Source organism: Heterodontus francisci, chromosome 24 (assembly GCF_036365525.1).
Source record: "Heterodontus francisci isolate sHetFra1 chromosome 24, sHetFra1.hap1, whole genome shotgun sequence".
Classification (NCBI taxonomy): Eukaryota; Metazoa; Chordata; class Chondrichthyes; order Heterodontiformes; family Heterodontidae; genus Heterodontus; species Heterodontus francisci.
Window position 1 is genome coordinate 28430127 of NC_090394.1, and position 18216 is coordinate 28448342.

Here is an 18216-nt window from a genome sequence, read left to right on the forward strand (position 1 = left end):
TCCTTTCGGCATTTGTTTTATGACTGACAGCTATAGTGTATAATTAGTTTGACACTTGGTGCCCTGGAGCTTCACCACCTGTTTGGACTTTGCTCCATTAAATGTCCAGAGCAAAACTGGAATTTATTTAGTTGATGGACAGTATTGGCTGTAATGAGACAAAGATATTGTTGCAGTCAATTGGATTAGAGGATGTCGTCCGACACTGGGGATGCCTTTACAGCAGAGTTGTTGATAATTAAAAATTAGGAGAAGTGCCTGTCAGTGATTGTGCAGGAGAAATGCTGGCGTTTGTTTGTCAAGTTGAACATCTTGGATTCAAAGTAAAGTTGGTTAAATTGATTGAAGATCAAGAGTCTGAATTGATTCCAACCTGCCCAATGTGGAGTAAATGTCTCCTTGACGTGTTTAACAGACACTAGTGAGGGTTTGGAGAGCTTCACTGGGATAAATCAGGGATGAGAGGTTTTAGTGCTGAAGAGAGATTTGAGAAAGTGGGGCATTTTTACTGGATTAGAGACAGTTCAAAATTTTGTCAAGGTAAAGATGGAAAAACGTTTCCACTGGTTGGGGAGTTGGTCACTAGAGGGCATAAATTTAAAACCATTGAAAGGAGAGGTTAGGCAAAATTATATTTCTGCAGAGGATTGTTAGGATATTGAATGTCTAACCAAAAACAGAATCCATTACTGCTTTGAAAAGGAAGCAGATGAATAATATGAAGAAAATTTTAAAATGGTATTGAAGATGGGACACTGCTCTGAGAGCCAATGGGCTGGATTTTTCCCTTGGGGAAGTGGGGGGCAGGACAGAGGCCCAGACTGTTTGCATGTGCCGACCCCACCCCCAGGAGGAAACAAATCACTCGCCCTGTGATTTTTTTCCCTCCTGGGTGGCCTGGAGACAGGTTCACCGTCCAATTCAGTACAGTGGGCCGGCCCTTGGAGCTGGAGAGCCAATCAGAGATCTTCTAGCTTGAGAGGAGCAGCAGGCTGTAATGGAAGGTAAGTAAGAGAGAGGGTGTTTCAAGATGGAGGCACCCACTCTCTAACCTCTTTGAAATCTTTAATTAAAAAATAGATTCAGCAGCCAGGCCACCACTCTGGAGAGGGGAGTGCTTCTGCGTCCAGGCACCTAAACTGGCCCCTGCTGCCTATGGGAAGCTAGAGGCCCACTGAATCATTCTAGTTGGCCTCAATCAGGCTCATAATGAGCCTGATCAGTAGCCCCCTGTTTGGGGGCAGGTAACTCTGCTCACTCTTGATTCTGTCTCCGTAAAAATGGCCTGGAGGCAGGATGGAGCCAGGAAACTGGCACATAGCCAGCCGGGCTGTTTTTAGCTCCCGCTCACCTCCAATCACAGCTGAAAGTCCAGCTCAATGTAACTGATGAGCTGAGTGATCTTCTGTGAAAAGCTATAGCCTTGGAATTCCATGACTCCTGCTCTGCCACCAGCAGATTGGAGTCGTGGGGATTCCCACTGGTCACCCAAGGCCATCAGTGTTGATCCTGTTCCAATTGTACAGGATGGAGTAATTTAAAGAGATGCTTTGAGTGACCTTGCCTGACTGCAGAATATAAAATTGGAGCTGACCCCTGCTGCTCCAGTCAGGGGAGCAGGGAAACCTTGAAGGCCAAACTTCAAACTTGTTAGATTTTTGTCTTCTCCCCACAGGGATAGAATGATGATCCCTCTGGGATTGATTACCTTTCTCTCAGGCAGTCCTGGGGGCCCTTCACTCGGCCCATAATCAGCTGACATGAGTTCCATTGGACTTCGGGAAAATGTAATGGACAGAATACCCAGTGTAGATCAGGAAGTCCCTCCCACACACCCTGGAGGAGTCTTTGGGTATATATGGGTTAGTGGAAGGCTTGACTGCTCTTCTCTGACTAGAATTCAGGGTGGATTCTGATTCCCGTCCCTCTGGAGGCAATATGTTCTACTTCCTACTTTCCAGCCCTTTGGAATTTCAGGATTGATGACTTTAATCCTGTTTCTGTGCCATCATAGCTGAGTTCTCACATGGTTCTTTTTTTTTAACTCTCAGGGTCGATTGGATTTTCTGCAGTTGATGGTTGATTCTCAAATAACTGATACCAGCTCCGGGAAGCAGAATGGTGACGGACAAAGGTACCATCAGTGGAAATCTTCTCATTCCCTTCATCCTTGTTTCTTTCTGCTCCTGAAGTTATTGCTCCCTGTTCAGTTATTGTTGTTCATTCTTTAACATTGTGGTCGTCCCATACCCTACCTTGCTGGCAGTTCAGACATGTGACCTGCTCCCAGCCCCTTAAACCCCAGTCAAAAGTTATTTGAGAACAGTCTGGGGAAGCATAACTCTGCTGGAATTTGTTGCCTCTATTGCCCGACTGGGAATTATCTGGTTTCTGGTCAGTGTTTCTGCACAATCATGGGCAATGATAGGCATCGACATGTTGCACCACAGACATTTGACAAATTTATTTACTCAGCCATAGACATGGGAGCAATTAATCTGTTGGCAGGTAGGGGCCTGCATGACAAGAGTGAGGCACATATTTCACCACATGAACATTAAAACTTAAAGTTGTTCCTGTGAAGAAAAGAGAGCCTATCACAACTAATTGCCAGGCCCCACGCCGGAAAGACCTTTTTTGCAGAGTAACAGACAGTACTTGGAAAGGACAAAGGGGCCACTCTCTGCTGCACTTTAATCCACAATGGACTTCTGATTAACGGACATTGAAGGTGGAGAGGAAAGCATTCCAGGTTAACTGCTAAAATGGCCGAATACACAAACCGACGTGGTCAGACCAGTTTAGTCACATGACTGTTGGCGTTTTTTGAATTTGAACTTGCCCCAGAGAATTTCAATGCAAAGCTGTTTGCTGCTGGACTGAAAAGACCTCTCTCCTGTCTGCTCCCATCTCTTTCTCACGGAATTGAAGACACATGAACCCCAAGAGAGAAAAGTCTCTTGCAGTGAACTAGATTTAAGAAGAATACTGGGCCCCAACAAAAAGCAAGACTACCTCCAATCAAGGGATTCTACAGAAAACTTAAAGCACAGTAACAAACCCCCTTCAGAGATTACCTCAAACTTTTTCACTTTATTTCTTTTCTGTTCTTTTCTGTCCCTATTTGCATGTATGTATTGCGTGTGCATGCTAGCATGGCGTGTATCCGTAGACATTAACCAAATTAGAGCTTGAGTTTAAGGATTAATAAATTTCACTTTTCTTTTACCCCTAAGAGAGCCTGTTTGTACTCATTTCTTTGCCTTATAATTGTAAAGCAATGAACAAGGATTCACCAAAGGTGAGCTCAAAACAGTGTGTTTAAAAATTAAATCCTGTTACAGTAAGAACAGGTGAAGGCTGAAAGAGACTCCTAGACACCTTTCTCTCCTGGTTGTAACACTGAATGAATGTAAAGCATCTAGCCAATCTAATGCTATCGAAGCACAGTCCAATTTAAAACCCATTTCTCCCTATAAATAAAGTAGCTAAGGATATGAGCATCAATGGAGAGCTGCACAACTGTACTAGCTAGCTAGCAAGCAAAATAGTATGCAATGTCAATGTGAATTACTTTTGTTGATAGAATAGAGCTAGCTACACCATGTCACAGGGTGGTAGATGGACCTTGTCGGATGACCTCGGTGGATTCACAGTATCGGGAGTGCAAATTCATCCAATAAAGCATGAAACTCTAGGAGAGGACTGTTGTTGTGGTTATTGAGGTGAGGCAGTAGAAAAATCAGCAAAAGGAAGACTGACCATTTCTCACACTGCTGTTGTCAGAAGACAATTTAACCTGTGATGGTCAATGTTAGTGCAACTACTCCACTTACTTGTAATAGGTGTCTGAAGACAGGGCATACAGCAAAACAGCATTGATCTCCAAACAAGGAGAGTTTTATAGGCTTGAACAGAGAGTACTTCCTGTAAACAGTCATGTAAAGCAGGAAAGCAGAGTGGGACAGGAAGGGACCAAGAGATTAATGGTCGGTAGTCAAGCCTAGTTTATTCATCTTGACAGGCTGTTAAACTAGGTCCTGGATTCTAAAATACAGAAGCAACAGAACCTCTCATTGACAAAATGTCATTTACTCACCAAAGCTAGTGACAAAATTAGATAAACACAATTACAAATAAAGAGTGCCCTTCAGTTCCTCCAATAAAGTTAAATTTAAATTCACTTTTGTCTATATCTCAATTCATCACTATCGATACAGCTCTGACAAGATAATTATTGACAAATCTTTTCTGCAAAACGTTAAGTGGCGGTTACTACATGTATTATTCAGTCACAAAATGTTTCGTCACTATCTGAGATTGTACTCCAGATTAACCAATTTGTGTCCAAGCCAAATCTCTATTTGTTATTGAAGGTGGACTTAAAAGGTAACGTAACTATATGATACAGACCACTGTCAAATGGCTTTGACCACTCAGGTTATCTGTTACTGATCTTTGACATACTTGTAAAGCTTGTGCTTTCATCCAATTCGCAGCAAAAAAAAATCAGTTAATGAGTGTTTCCAACATGGTCATTGAAACCTAATAATTTTTTACAATATGACTTCCCCAACAGTTTTCAAGGCTGCATTTGCAAATTTAATTTTGTTAAGGTATCAGAGTTCATTATAAATTATGGTTCATTAAATTTATCAAGTAACATTATAATTAATAACTATTATATATGGATCAGCAGCATCCTGTTTTCGCCAATATCATTCAGCCCCAATTACACCACGCTCTTGTATTCATGAGGAACTTACAGTGCTGACTTCTGGAGATTCCTTGGATTTTCCTGCCTATTTTTCCCCTCAATGCAAGTTCTAGAACAATGTGATTCCAAATGGATAGCAGTGGAATTGTGGCATTTATGTAGAAATAAAAGTCCAGTAACTTTCAACATGTCACTGAGCTTGTGTCCCAAGTGAAAGTAATACGTGCTGGAGCATAGAAATTGCAGCATTTCCAAAGTAAAAGTTATTTTAAAACTCAAAGTTAAAGGCTTGGAGCAGGGGTGTCCAACCTTTTTTGGGTGGGGGCCACATTACAATTTTTGTCTTGCGTCGGCAACCAATGAGACAATTTCAGAAAGATAATGGCATTAAAAATATATCTTCCTATTAATCAAAACAAGAACAAATGTGTATTTTTCAGAAGAAGCTTTAAATGAGAAGACAAATTTATTGACTTACTTTCGTGTCACCAATTTGGACACTGATTTAGTGAGATACCTGGGTTTTTTTGCTTGCAGAAGTAGTCAATATCTGCCCACACACTTGTGTCGCCATGCGGAGTATTCCAGACAGATTTGCATCTGTCAGGAGTGAACTTGCTTGCTCTCTGTGTCTGTTTCCTACCCCCTCCCCCAATCTGCGTGTTGCTCGCTTCTCTCCATATTTGTGCTGCCCGCCCTTTGCCCCTCTCGCCCGCCCACCCTGTGCCTCCCTCTTCAGCTGTGAAACTGACACTTGCGATTTTTTTTTTGTTCTTTCAAAAGCTGGTCTGAAGCAGCCAATGGGAAATTTCTCATTTGTGAAATTACCAGTCACGGACCCTAAAATTGTTTACCCGTGGACACTGGTGTCAGTGTACGGACACGTTGCCAACTCCCGGTCGTGGGTCTAGATTGGGAACTGGGGGTAGTGAGGGAAATTCCAAGCACACATTAATCATTATTGCACTTTTGTGTGATTGGGCAGTGGCGTTTCAGTGTGCACTACCTGCACATTAACCCTGTAAAATGCTGACTATCCTGCAAAGGCATAAAAGTGGTGAGATACCCAAGGATTAGAAAGTAGACTTCAACAGCCATTTTTCTTGTGTCCTCTCACTAAACTCTAGCTTGTAATCTATTCCACCTAATGGTGCAGGGTATATATTCAATAATTTGAGTACAAGTGCTTAATTTTATGTTTCGAACATGGTTTTTGGAAACATTTAATTGCCTGTGGTGTAGCACTTTTAAGTAACTGGAAAGAATAAATGTTTTTAGAAATACTTGAATTTTAAGCCTCTGTGTTGCAAGGTGAGGTTTATGGTACAAATTCTGATTCTTCCAATTCTCTGCAGCTTTGACTGACAGAGATTCTGGCACAGGCCATGACCTTTATCCTTGCCAGGTATGAGACCACCAGCAATACATTGTCATTTGTCGCATACAATCTGGCTACGCACCCGGACGTACAGAAGAAACTGCAGCAGGAAATAGATGAGGCTTTTCCCAACAATGTGAGTCCATGAGAAAGAACGCGAAATAACTTGCATTTCTATAGTGCCTTTCATGATCTCAGGACATCCTGAAGCCCTTCACAGCTAATTTTTGCAGTGTAGTCACTGGTGTAATGTAAAATGTGGTAGCTAATTTGCATACAGCAATGGGCCAATATCTCTATGAACACATGAACATCTGAATTAGGAGCAGGAGTAGGTCACTCGGCCCTTCGAGCCTGCTTCGACATTCAATAAATGAGAAGGGCCTCGGTTTAATGTCTCATCTGAAAGACGACCTCACCGACAGTTCGGCAGTCCCCTGGGATCCATTCATGCTTTGTGGGGGTTGAAGTGAAGATCTGAGGCAGCTCAAATGGCGGAGGATGAAGGAGTCATTGGTGGTTGCCAGGAACGCCAGTGCACAGATGGAGGAAGCTCTTGCAGACCAGTTGGACGTTGAGGGAGTGGAAGCCCTTCCTGTTGATGGATCTCACTGGCTGGTCACTGGGTGTCTTGATGGCTTCATTGATGCAATCAATTGACTCCCTGCACCTGGGGGAATCCAGCGATGGAGATGAAACCCAGTGCCCTCTGTCCCTGCGAGGCTGTGTCTGTTAAATGAATATGTTGGCCATCACTGGCAAAGAGGGCATCAGTAACCAGTGAGATGCCATGGTGTGCAGTCATTTTTGAGATACCACTAAGATCTGCAGCTGATCCTTGGAAGGAACCAGAGGTGAAGAGTTCAAGGCCACAGTGACTTTTGGCGACCAGTGCTGTGAGGTGCGAGGTCTTCAAGAGCAGAAATGTCTGTGACCATCTGCCTGGAGAGTCAGTCTCCTGCCGCACTGGTGCTCTGTCATCTCCAGGTAGCTCCAACTTTGGCGATAGGTTCTGTTTTGAAGGTTTGGCTTCCATTGCCCCTCATCGCCATTGGGCCCAAAATCTGATTGTTGTGACCCCATTGCCTGCTGGACACTTCCTTCTTGGCAGATGACTGCCCAATTGTGATTCATAGCCTTGCCCCCTGCTCTTGTGTCTCTGCGATGCCAGGGAGGTGCTGACTCTGTTCAAAGCCTGGGCGCTGAGTGTCCACTCTCCCTGCCAAGGGCACCCCCTCACCAAGTACCAAGTCCCCCTTTGCCCAGCTGACCCTCTGATAGAGCCAAGGTGATGCCCTGGGGCAGCTATGACTGGCTCACCACTTTTTTTTTTTACCCACCTGCTTTCAGCTGATCTGTTTCTGAAAGTGCAGGTTAACCATTTGTGTCGTTTAAAAGTTTAAACCTCAAACTTTCCCAAGCTCTTAAGCTTTTAAACAGCTTTAATTGGTCTCAATTGGGAGGAGAGTGGGATTCCTATCCTGCCAGCACCTCCACCCTGGTGATTATTGCTGTCACCACTTATGGTAGAAGAGGTAAGTATGGAGAAGCCTGGATTTTATTAGCATGCATACTGTATATTAATCAGCTAGTCTCGGTTCTTGGTGTTTTTATCTAAAATGAATTGAATGTGATTGAGTAACACGCTGGCATCAACAGTTCCAACCCAAATAGATGCAGCTGAAGTCCATTTACAGATGTGCTGAGCCTCCTAATCTACACAGTGCCCACAATGTCAAGCTCTGCTCTCTGCCTTTTATTGATTGTCATTATGAATATAAAGCACTTAGTGGTCTTTGCTCTGTTTTGTGCTCATGACATATTACACAATCTTTACATCACAGAAACAGGCCATTGAGCCCAACTGGTCCATTCCAGTGTTTATGCTCCACCTGAATCTCCTCCCATCCTTCATCCAATCTCATTAACATATCTATCTGTGCTATCTGTCTCAACCACTCCTTGTGGTAGCGAGTTCCACATTCTAACCTGTGTCTGTAAAGAAGTTTCTCCTGAATTCTCCTTTAGATTCATTAGTGACTATTTTATATTCATGGCTTCTAGTTCTGGCCCCCCCCCCCCCCCCCACAAGTGGAATTATCTTCTCTACCAATACACAATAACAGAGAATGTTTGTTTCTCCTGCCCTGTGACAAAATATTTTAACTTTCTGGATTGCCTCCCACCCACATTTTCACGAATGTCCTGTTCAGTTGTTAAAGTGTTTTTCTGTGTGAAGGCTCCTCCCACATATGATGGGGTGATGCAGTTGGAGTATATGGAAATGGTGATATCTGAAACCCTGCGACTGTACCCTCCTGCAACCCATATTGACAGAGTGTGCAAGAAAGATGTCCAGCTCAATGGGATATCCAGTCCAAAAGGGACTGTAGTCATGGTGCCCGCCTACGTCCTGCACCATGATCCAGCATACTAGCCAGAACCTGAAGAGTTCAGACCTGAAAGGTACGTAATAATGATTTGTGTTCCCCCATCCCCCATGCCCCTGCCACTGTTCATGGCCTCTGTTGCTACAAATTGGACTTTATTGTGTTGATTTCCTTTATTTGCATGGAAACTTCCTACCTGTGGGGATTTTCAACTAGCTCAGCATGGTTCTCAGACCTGCATCAGTTCCATAATTTACTGGAGTGCTGTTTTCATCACCACTCTGCGCAGGCCTTGAATTCTTACTTGGCTCCTTCCACTTCTGCTGCTGCTTTGGCAGGCGGCCATTCTTTAAGTATAAGCCTGGGTTTTGGTGGGTTATTCTACTGCTGGGGCATTAACCGGAGCTGGCTTGCACGGCCTTCCCTAGATAGAGAACAGAAAGTGCAGAAACAGAAAGTTCTGAAGTTATAGTTGTGTCTTGGACTCCTGACGGTTTTTGACTTTTGGTGGTCAAGTAGCTTGAGGGTTTGTTTATTTGTTTGTGATTTCATTGTGAAGCTAGCAGAAAATGGAAGGCAGGTTACTGGCTACTTTATACTGAGGTATAAGTGCTTGAGTGAAGGCCCTGTTACTATGGTTAAGCACCCAGATGGTTAGGCAGGCATAGTGTATGCCACACCTGTCAAAGACTCAACAGCACTGGGCAGAACAAGGTCTTCTCTGAATATCAACATACACAGCTACTTTCCAGCAAATACAATTGTCAGGAGCCAACACCAGGGAAGTTTCTGTTGATTGTATTCCACTAACTTGGGCTACTGAGGCTCAATTTAGCAGTCTTATCACTGCTCTGACTGAGGCCAACTAACTCAGCACTGAACAGACGTCAAATTTTGGACTTTGCTGTTTCATGTGTTAACCAACTGAAACATCAGGAACCTTTTGGTCTGTTTTTAAACTGAACCTCTGCCATCTGTTTTCTTACTTATCGGCACATGTGCAAAAGCATTTTGGCGATCTTGGAAGTTGAATATTTCTCCCTGTTTTGGAAGGTCAGCCGAAGTTCAATGCAGAGAAATGTGAAGTGATGCATTTTGGTAGGAAGAATGAGGAAAGACAATATAAAATAAAGGTACAATTCTAAAGGGGGTGCAGGAACAGAGGATCCTGGGTCTGTATATGCATAAGTCATTGAAGATGGCAGGACAGGTTGAGAGAACAGTTAAATAAAGCATACAGTATCCTGGGCTTTATTAATAGGGGCGTAGAGTACAAGAGCAAGGAGGTTATGTTGAACTTGTATAAGATACTAGTTCGCTCTCAGCTGGAGTATTGTCTAGTTTTGGGCACCATGCTTTAGGAAGGATGTAAAGGTGTTAGAGAGGGTGCAGAAAACATTCTGGAGAATGGTTTCAGGGATGAAGAACTTCAGTTATGAAGATAGATTGGAGAAGTTGGGACTCTTTTCCTTAAAGAGAAGGCTGAGAGGTGATTTGCTAAAGGTATTCAAAATCATGTGGGGTCTGGACAGAGTAGATAGAGAGAAACTGTTGCCATTTTTTAGGGCGGCATAGTGGCGCAGTGCTTAGCACCACAGCCTCACAACTCCAGAGACCCAGGTTTGGTTCTGGGTACTGCCTGTGCGGGGTTTGCAAGTTCTCCCTGTGACCGCGTGGGTATCTGCCGGTTGCTCCAGTTTCCTCCCACAGCCAAAGACTTGCAGGTTGATAGGTAAATTGGCCATTGTAAATTGCCCCTAGTGTAGGTAGGGAATATGGGATTACTGTCGGGTTAGTATAAATGGGTGGTTGTTGGTCGGCACAGACTCGGTGGGCCGAAGGGCCTGTTTCAGTGCTGTATCTCTAAATAAATAAAATAAAAAAATTTTTAAAAACATAAAACTGACCAACTTCCTCAAAGTTTTGAAGCCAGATATGTTTTGTACTTAAACCTCCAAAAGGAATCTGACAAACATCAGCATAAAAAGGTTGTTGGTTCAACTGAAGGTTTTAGGAATTCAAAGTAAACTGGTGAACAATCTAAAGGGTAGAAAACAATTCATACTTATTGGTGGAATGGTACTGCACAGTGTGCCCCAAGGCTCAATGTTGGGACCACTACTGTTTCTAATTTACATAAATGACCTTGACTCAAATCTGTGCAAATTGTCAAACTTACAGATGATACCAAATTAGAAGGGGCATTGGAACTTTAGGATGCAGCTGAAATGACAATGATTTGGAGAAAATATGCAGGTAAGCCAATAAAATGGCAGATGAAATTTGGTGCAGACAGATGTGAGGTATTTGCCCATAGGAGAGAAACATGAGCTTGCCACTGAGCTAGAAGAAAGCTGCTCACAAAATTCTAGCAATCTGTGTAGATTTCCCCTTTCCTGACATCAGTTTGAATGTGGCACCAAGTCGAGGGGATTTCCAGGTGTCCAGCAACAGTGATGTCATAAAGCAAGGTAAGCAGCCAATCACATTGATGTATTCTCACAGACAGCAAATCAGGAAGTAAACTGTGTGAAATTTTACAGTTTTAATTAACATTTTTACAGAGGGCAATAAATAATTGGGGCATATGCATAGGATTAAGGTAGAAACTGAAATATCATAAACTGACCTTTTATCATAAGGGAGAAATTTCACATTCCACAAATATACATTTAGTTTTTCAGAGCTAGTGAGGCTGTTCAGCATTAATTATGAAGTTAGTATGCTGCTTAATATCCCAGTTACACTTCATTCAACAAGGTGTAACTTTCCTAGGGTTTTTTAAAACCAAACTGAGTGTAAAATGGATAATTTCCATCCACTCACTGATTTCTCTTGATTGCAATCTGTGGTGATTTCACCTTCTGGAGAAGCATAGCATTACTGGCAGAAACTTCTGAATTTCCACTTTTAACTGCACATGTGCAGACTCCAGAAGATACTGTCCATTTCAGAGGAGTAATGCTGGTGAAGGCTAACGGTTTCACTGTCATTACTACAGCAAAATGCGGGTCAATGACTCCATGAATAGCTAATGATGAAGCTGAAGGAGACCGAGCTCACTTTGCTGCTCTGCAATGGTTGGACATTTTGAGCTTACAATCAGCTGAGACGCAAGGGAAACCATGTACTGTGGTTTAAGCGGAGCAGAGTCATTTGGCTGATTCTGATGTCTGGGTTATGATGAAAAACTGGAGAAAGCTGACCACTTCAGCCTAGATTAGAGGTGATCTTTTTGAGGTACATAGATAGTTAAAGGAATGAAAAAAGTAAACTTCAAGTGATCAATATTAGGAAATGCTTTCTTAAACAAAGTGATTAATATATGGGATAGAATTCTTGGAAGAGTAGTGCAGACAAAAACCCTGGACCCTTTAAGAAACAATTGGAATCTGAAATAGGAGTTAGTTTAGGATTGTTTTGAGTAGATGGATTGGGATGAGCCAAATGGCCTTCTCATCGCTAAACCATCTTGGGGTCTTTGTAAAACCAAATTTCTGATGACCAGAGCAGAGATTTGAATTCCTGCAATCTTCCTTCCAGATTCACTTTTGCAAGTGTCCTATACAATCTTGTTTTCGCATAGAACTGAAGGATGAAAATTGATAAATCCAAACTATCTCTAAGCAAATATGACTAGTCTATTATTGCCTTTGCCAATATCACTAGGTTCAGTAAAGAGAATAGAGAGTCTCTGGATCCTTGTATCTTCCTGCCATTTGGGATGGGCCCTCGAAACTGCATCGGAATGCGATTTGCTCGACTCGTAATGAAGATGGCTCTGGCTTCATTCTTGCAACGCATGACCTTTGTGCCGTGCAAGGAGACAGCGGTGAGAATTCTAGAATATAGAAATTATCTGAAGGTGTGAATGAATGAATATTGTGAAGCTACATTTAAATCTTTGGTGTTTTTTGAAGTGAATACTGTGGGAAGAGGAGGGAATTTATGGAATGATAGCTATGGGGTTGGAATAGAACCAACCATCTCTGCAGTCAAACCTTTCTGTTGACTTCCTATCACCATTGTTCTTTCCGTTCCAGATCCCATTCGAACTGGATGCGAAAGGACCCATGCATCCTAAAAAACCCATAATCCTGAAATTTGTGCCACGAATGAATGCTGATTCAAAGGAATAAAGCACACAGAGCATGTGAAACTGAAAATGTGTAAGAGTGTACACAACTCAAACTAATGATGAGCATCTTGCATTACTAAAGAAATAAAAATACATGGAAACTTGCACAACTCAAAAATATATCGGATGGGAGGAAACAATAATTAGGCAGCAATATGCATCCATGATCTATCTCCCAGTTGTTAAGACTGAATGTTGACAGTCACCATTCCACAGAAATACTATAATAGTGATTATTCAATAGGAAAACATCTGTCAACTGACCATTCCTGTCTGATCAATAAAATGTTGAAAATTGAATATTTTTAACCTTGTATATTGAAATGAATCATTTTTTCTCCCAAAACTATTTGACAATGTACGAAACTATTTGACAATGGACAGTCTATCATGCCAATGTACTAAATATTTTGTCGAGAAAATGTATTTGTAAAGGATTTCTTAAACTAATTACATCTATTTACACAGCTTTTTAAATAACTTTCATGTCCAACAAAATTCAAATAAATTTAAAATCATTCAGTACAATATCCTGTTTTGACTACTTGTGTCTGAACCAACTAAATTATAAGTTTGGGTTGGCTGTTATACTTGTGGACAACTGGCTAATAACTTTGTGCGCTCTCTCTTTTTTTTCTCTTGTCTCTCTCCCGCTTTCTGTTCTTTTGCCACCACTCACTCACTTGGCTGTTCATTTGCTATTGCCTGTTTCATACTACCAGCCAAGACTAATTAGTTGCATCTCTACCACCCCAATTAAGTTCTTGCTCTTGACTGTGGATTCAGAGGAAGGCATCAGAAGAAAAAATTGGATTGGACCTGATAACAAGTGCGAGGATCATGAAGCACAATTATGTCTCCAGTCCCATTGAGGCAGGCAACAAGCAAACCTTGTGCTTCCTGCTCATCTACATACAGCCCAGCACAGAACATGTTGACCGGCTGCACCCCCAACAGATAGCCCAGTAGCATTGATGCCTAGCAGGGTAGACCGCTGGCCTGTACCTCTTAGAGGCAGCCTGACCCTCTCAAAGGGGAGCAGCACTCAGGCTGCAGTAGCTGTTGGATCAGAGCCTGGAAGGCTTTGATGAGTGAAAGAGGACAATAAGAGGAGCAACAGGTCAGTGCAAGGGTTCCCAGGTTTTCAAATGTGGTATTAGAGGCCTTAGTGATGGAGGTGGGAAGGAGGAGATGTGGCATTTTCCAGAGGGAACCAGGAGGCTCTTGTGGCTCTCACTGAGAAGGGAATGGAACCCGATGGCCATGGACATCAAGGACCTGGCTGCCGTACCGGGAAAAAATTCAGTGACCTCACAGAGGTCAAGGCCAGTGAATAGATCTTCACATGACATCTCCGCATCGCTAACTCCTTTCACTACTCAATGTACTTCAACCCCATCACTCACTCATCAGCAATTTTAGTATAAAGTTGTAAAGAGTTAATACCGACAACAATGAGAGACCCCTTGCACTGTCCGAGTGATGATGCAGTAGACACATGAGATAGGCTTGAGGAGAAGGTGTAGCAGCACAAAGGATGCTAGCTTCAGTAGCTTGCTGAGAGTGTATATCGTAACTGTAAATAATAGAGTTGTTAGTTAACCTTGACTGGAGTCGAAGACTCTAGAATGCTCTAAAATGCTACTAATACAACAATACATAACATGGTGTCAACAGTAAAACAGCGATGAAAACAACCAGGAGAATTTGAAGATCTTACCTTTGGAAGAAACACCAGGTAAACAACAGAGAAATTTAAAGATAAATACTGGCCCGGTACAGTAAGAAAACTACTTACCCATGGAAGAGGCTGTGAAGAGCACTGCAGCTGTGAGTGAGTCAGAGCACAGAAATACAGGCTGCAGCACTGAACAGAAGCATAGTGGCTTGCAAATAGAATCCAGCGATTGGGTGAGTCACAATACTGATGGTCGGGGATCACTTTTAAAGCCTTTGAAAAGCTTGCAGTAATTTTCTTGAGGCATTGTGCTTAGGAAGAAAAAAATGGAAAAACCCAATCCTTTACTCGAGCTGAATGCGAGAGCGAAGAGCGGGAAACCCTCGAAAATCGCGGAAATTCCTGAAAAGCATAGGAAACTCCCAAAAACAGCAGGGACACCTCCATTAAGGCAAGCAAGCCTGAAAGAAAAACAAGGTGCATCTCTCAAAGGGGAAAACCCTACAAAAGCCTACTAAAACGGCAGGGAATTCTTGAAAACAGCTGGGACACCTCCATTAAGCCACCAAGCCTAAAAAAAAAAGAAAAATGAATTTCTTAAAGAAAGAGGAGCACCCTAAAACATCTATTAAGGAATCAATATGGATCCAAAATTGGTAATGGCTGAGAATTTCCAGAGTCAAGAGGGACCTAATCAGATTCACAATTGGCTATCATGGAGAAAAAGGTTCCTAAGGTTTAGAATCGCTTCATAACTTCAGACAAAATCATAAGTGGAACAAGTGAACACCCTTCTATATTTCGTAGGGGGGATTGTGGACGATATAATTGTCAGACAAGGGATCAACGAGGCTACCGATAAATGTGAAGATGTATTCCAATCCTTTGATAAGTATTTTAATTTCCAAACCAATAAAATCTTGGAAAGAGGCAAATTTAGTAAGTGGGCACAGATGATTGGCGAATCTGTAGACTCCTGTGTTAATGACTTGTATAAATTGACAGAAGGTTGCGAATACGGCGAAGTAAAGGCAGAATTAATCAGAGACAGGATAGTTGTCGGCAGAGTGGATGAATTCTTGTCAGACCTGTTGCAATCCAAGGAAGACCTTACACTGGAAAAGGTCATTCAAATTGTAAGACAGGCTGAAGTTTGCAAACAGAATAGGGACATCCTACGAGCTGAGAAGGAGTCCAATGCCCATCCAACTGGTTAAGCCAAAGCCAAGGAAACATTTTGAGGAAAAGAAAAAACGTACAGGTGAGAAGGTGCATGACATAGGAAAACCTTGCCAACGTTGTGGAGCCAAGAAGACCCACAGATGAGAGCAGCGCCCAGCAAGTAAAGCTGAGTGTTATAAGTGTGGAAAAACTGGACACTATGGGAAGATGTGACACAGCAAAATTTCTGCGCTTAAAGGTATGAAGCAGAGGGCCTTCACACAAAGAGCAGTAAATCAAGTACAGCAGTACCCACAGGAGAAAGAAACAGGAGAGTTCTTGGCAGAAATCAGTAATCCAGACCAAGATTTCTGGACAGCAGACATCTACGTGAATGGACATCTCCCGAATTTTAAGCTCAACACAGGGGCTAGTGTCACGATATTGTCTGACTAAGAGTCTTAGGTAAAGAGACATTACCTGCAACTGACAGTTATACAGTTGCATGGTCCAGGCAGGACACAACTGAAAGTAACAGGCAAACTCCAAGTAACTCTCAGCATAGAGGTAGACAACTGGTGGAAACAGACCTTATACATCTACCACAATCAAGAATTTTCTTTACTGAGCAGGAATACATACTTACAACTGCAGTTGATTGAAAAAGTAGAAAGGAATTGTTTACCTTTGTTTTCTAACAGAATTCCTGAAGCTGTTCACAGAGCTCGGAAGATGGAGTACAGGATCACTCTGAAGGAAGGGCCAGACCAATGTGTATCTTCACACTAAGAAGAATACCTCATTCCCTTATTAACCAAAGTCCAAGAACAATTGGAGGAGACGACATGAATGGACTAGTGTTCAGCCATGGTTCTGTCCCAAAGCCAAATGGAACTCTGTGAATATTCATGGACTTAACGCAGCTCAACAAAGCTGTAGCACATGAGATTCACCCAATGTCTACGGTGGATGACAGTTTATCGAAACACTCTCAGAGCAGCATGTTTACAAAACTCAATGCCAATAGTGGGTTTTGACAGGTACCCCTGGATGAGACCTTAAGGTTATTAAGTACATTCATAACACCTTTTGGGTGCTTTTGTTTTAACAGGTTACCATTCGGAAAAACCTCCACACCAGAGATTTTTCAATGTCCAATATCTGAGAAGGGCTCACAGGATTGATATGCCACATGGATGATATTCTGGTAGACGGAATATCAGTGGAGGAACATGACCACAAAGTCAGAGAGATTCTTCAGAGACTTCAAGAAGTGGGACTGAGTTTAAACGAGAAGTGTGAATTTTCCAAGACTTCAATTCGTTTCCCGAGCCACATTGTGAGCGGAGAAGGAATAATAGCAGATCCTCAGAAAACAAGGACCATTAATGAATTTCCTATCCCTACTATAGCAACTCCAGAGATTTCTTGGAATGGTAAATCAACTAGCAAAGTTTATACCTCTATTTAGCACAGCATCTTATGTTAGATGAATGAATGAAGGGAACATACGAAGGAATCGGAGGAATATCATTCCTATTCTGCAACAGCTAGTAATCCATCTGCAAGATACAGCTGAAGAGGACCAAATCCAAACTGAACGGAATACTGCACCCCTTAGAAACAAAAAACCAGGTCAGTAATCCAGAGTTCCTACAGAGACGACTGATCGTTCCAGACAGATTACAACCAGATCAGGGAGAGTTATCAAACATCCGATGAGACTGAATCTGTAAAATCAGAGACTTGGGGGGGCGGGGGGGAGAGAGAGTAGTCGAGAAGTCATAAATGTATATATGTTTGCAAAACTGTTGGATAAAGACTTGAGGGGAGCTGTAGTATAAGGTTGTAAAGGATTAATAGCGAAAACAGTGAGAAAGACCCTCCCCCACTGTACGAGCAATGATGTAACAGTCACATGAGATAGGCTTGAGAAGAAGAAAGTCTAGCAGCACGAAGGATGCTAGCTTAGGTGGCTTGCAGAGAGTGTATATAGTAACGGTAAATAATCAAGAGTTGTTAGTCTGAGACTCCATAAAGATTAACATTCTCTGGAACATCCCACAACACTACTAATACAAAAACATGCAACAGCAATCAGGGCTCATACCTAACATTCAGGGACTCCACTTCACCCTCACATGCTTACCAATGCTGCCAGCCTTACACCAAACTTTTGCTGTTTCCACAGATGTCCAGCTATTCAGCTGTGGCAGGCACATCACCCAAATACATTGCAACACATTCACTGACATTCTTTCCTCTCTCTTGTAGGACAAGACTGCACATAACCACAGGCAGCAGCAGAGAACTGCCATTGGGAACAGGCCCACCTGCATCTCCTGAGCCCTGTGGAGGAGACAGTGTGTCGGTTTATTGGGAAAGCTGTGGCTGAGGCCGTTGCTTTCCACACCACCTCACTCCCCTCACCCGAATCTTCCCCTTTTGAATTTCTGCTTTCCAATACCCAAGATTTGTCACCTGGTCAGTTGGTGCAGCCTCCTCACGAATAGCATGTTTTTTTTTTTGCTATATATAAATGACCTGGATCTTGGAATACAGAATAGAATCTCAACATTTGCTGATGATACCAAACTTGGAGGCGTGGCTAGCAGTGAGGATGATATGAACTGCCTGCAACAGGACATAGATAGGCAAGCAGAATGGGCAGACAAGTGGTTGATGGAATTAATACAGACAAGTGATGCATTTTGGCAGAAGGAATAGGGTGAAGCCATATGTACTTAATGGCAC

At 42.6% G+C, this 18216-nt stretch overlaps 1 pseudogene; it reads left to right on the plus strand.

The window, feature by feature from the left end:
- Nucleotides 1-12804, plus strand: part of LOC137383603 (cytochrome P450 3A30-like) — a 32974-nt pseudogene extending 20170 nt beyond the window's left edge.
- The last annotated feature ends 5412 nt before the right edge of the window (nucleotides 12805-18216 follow it).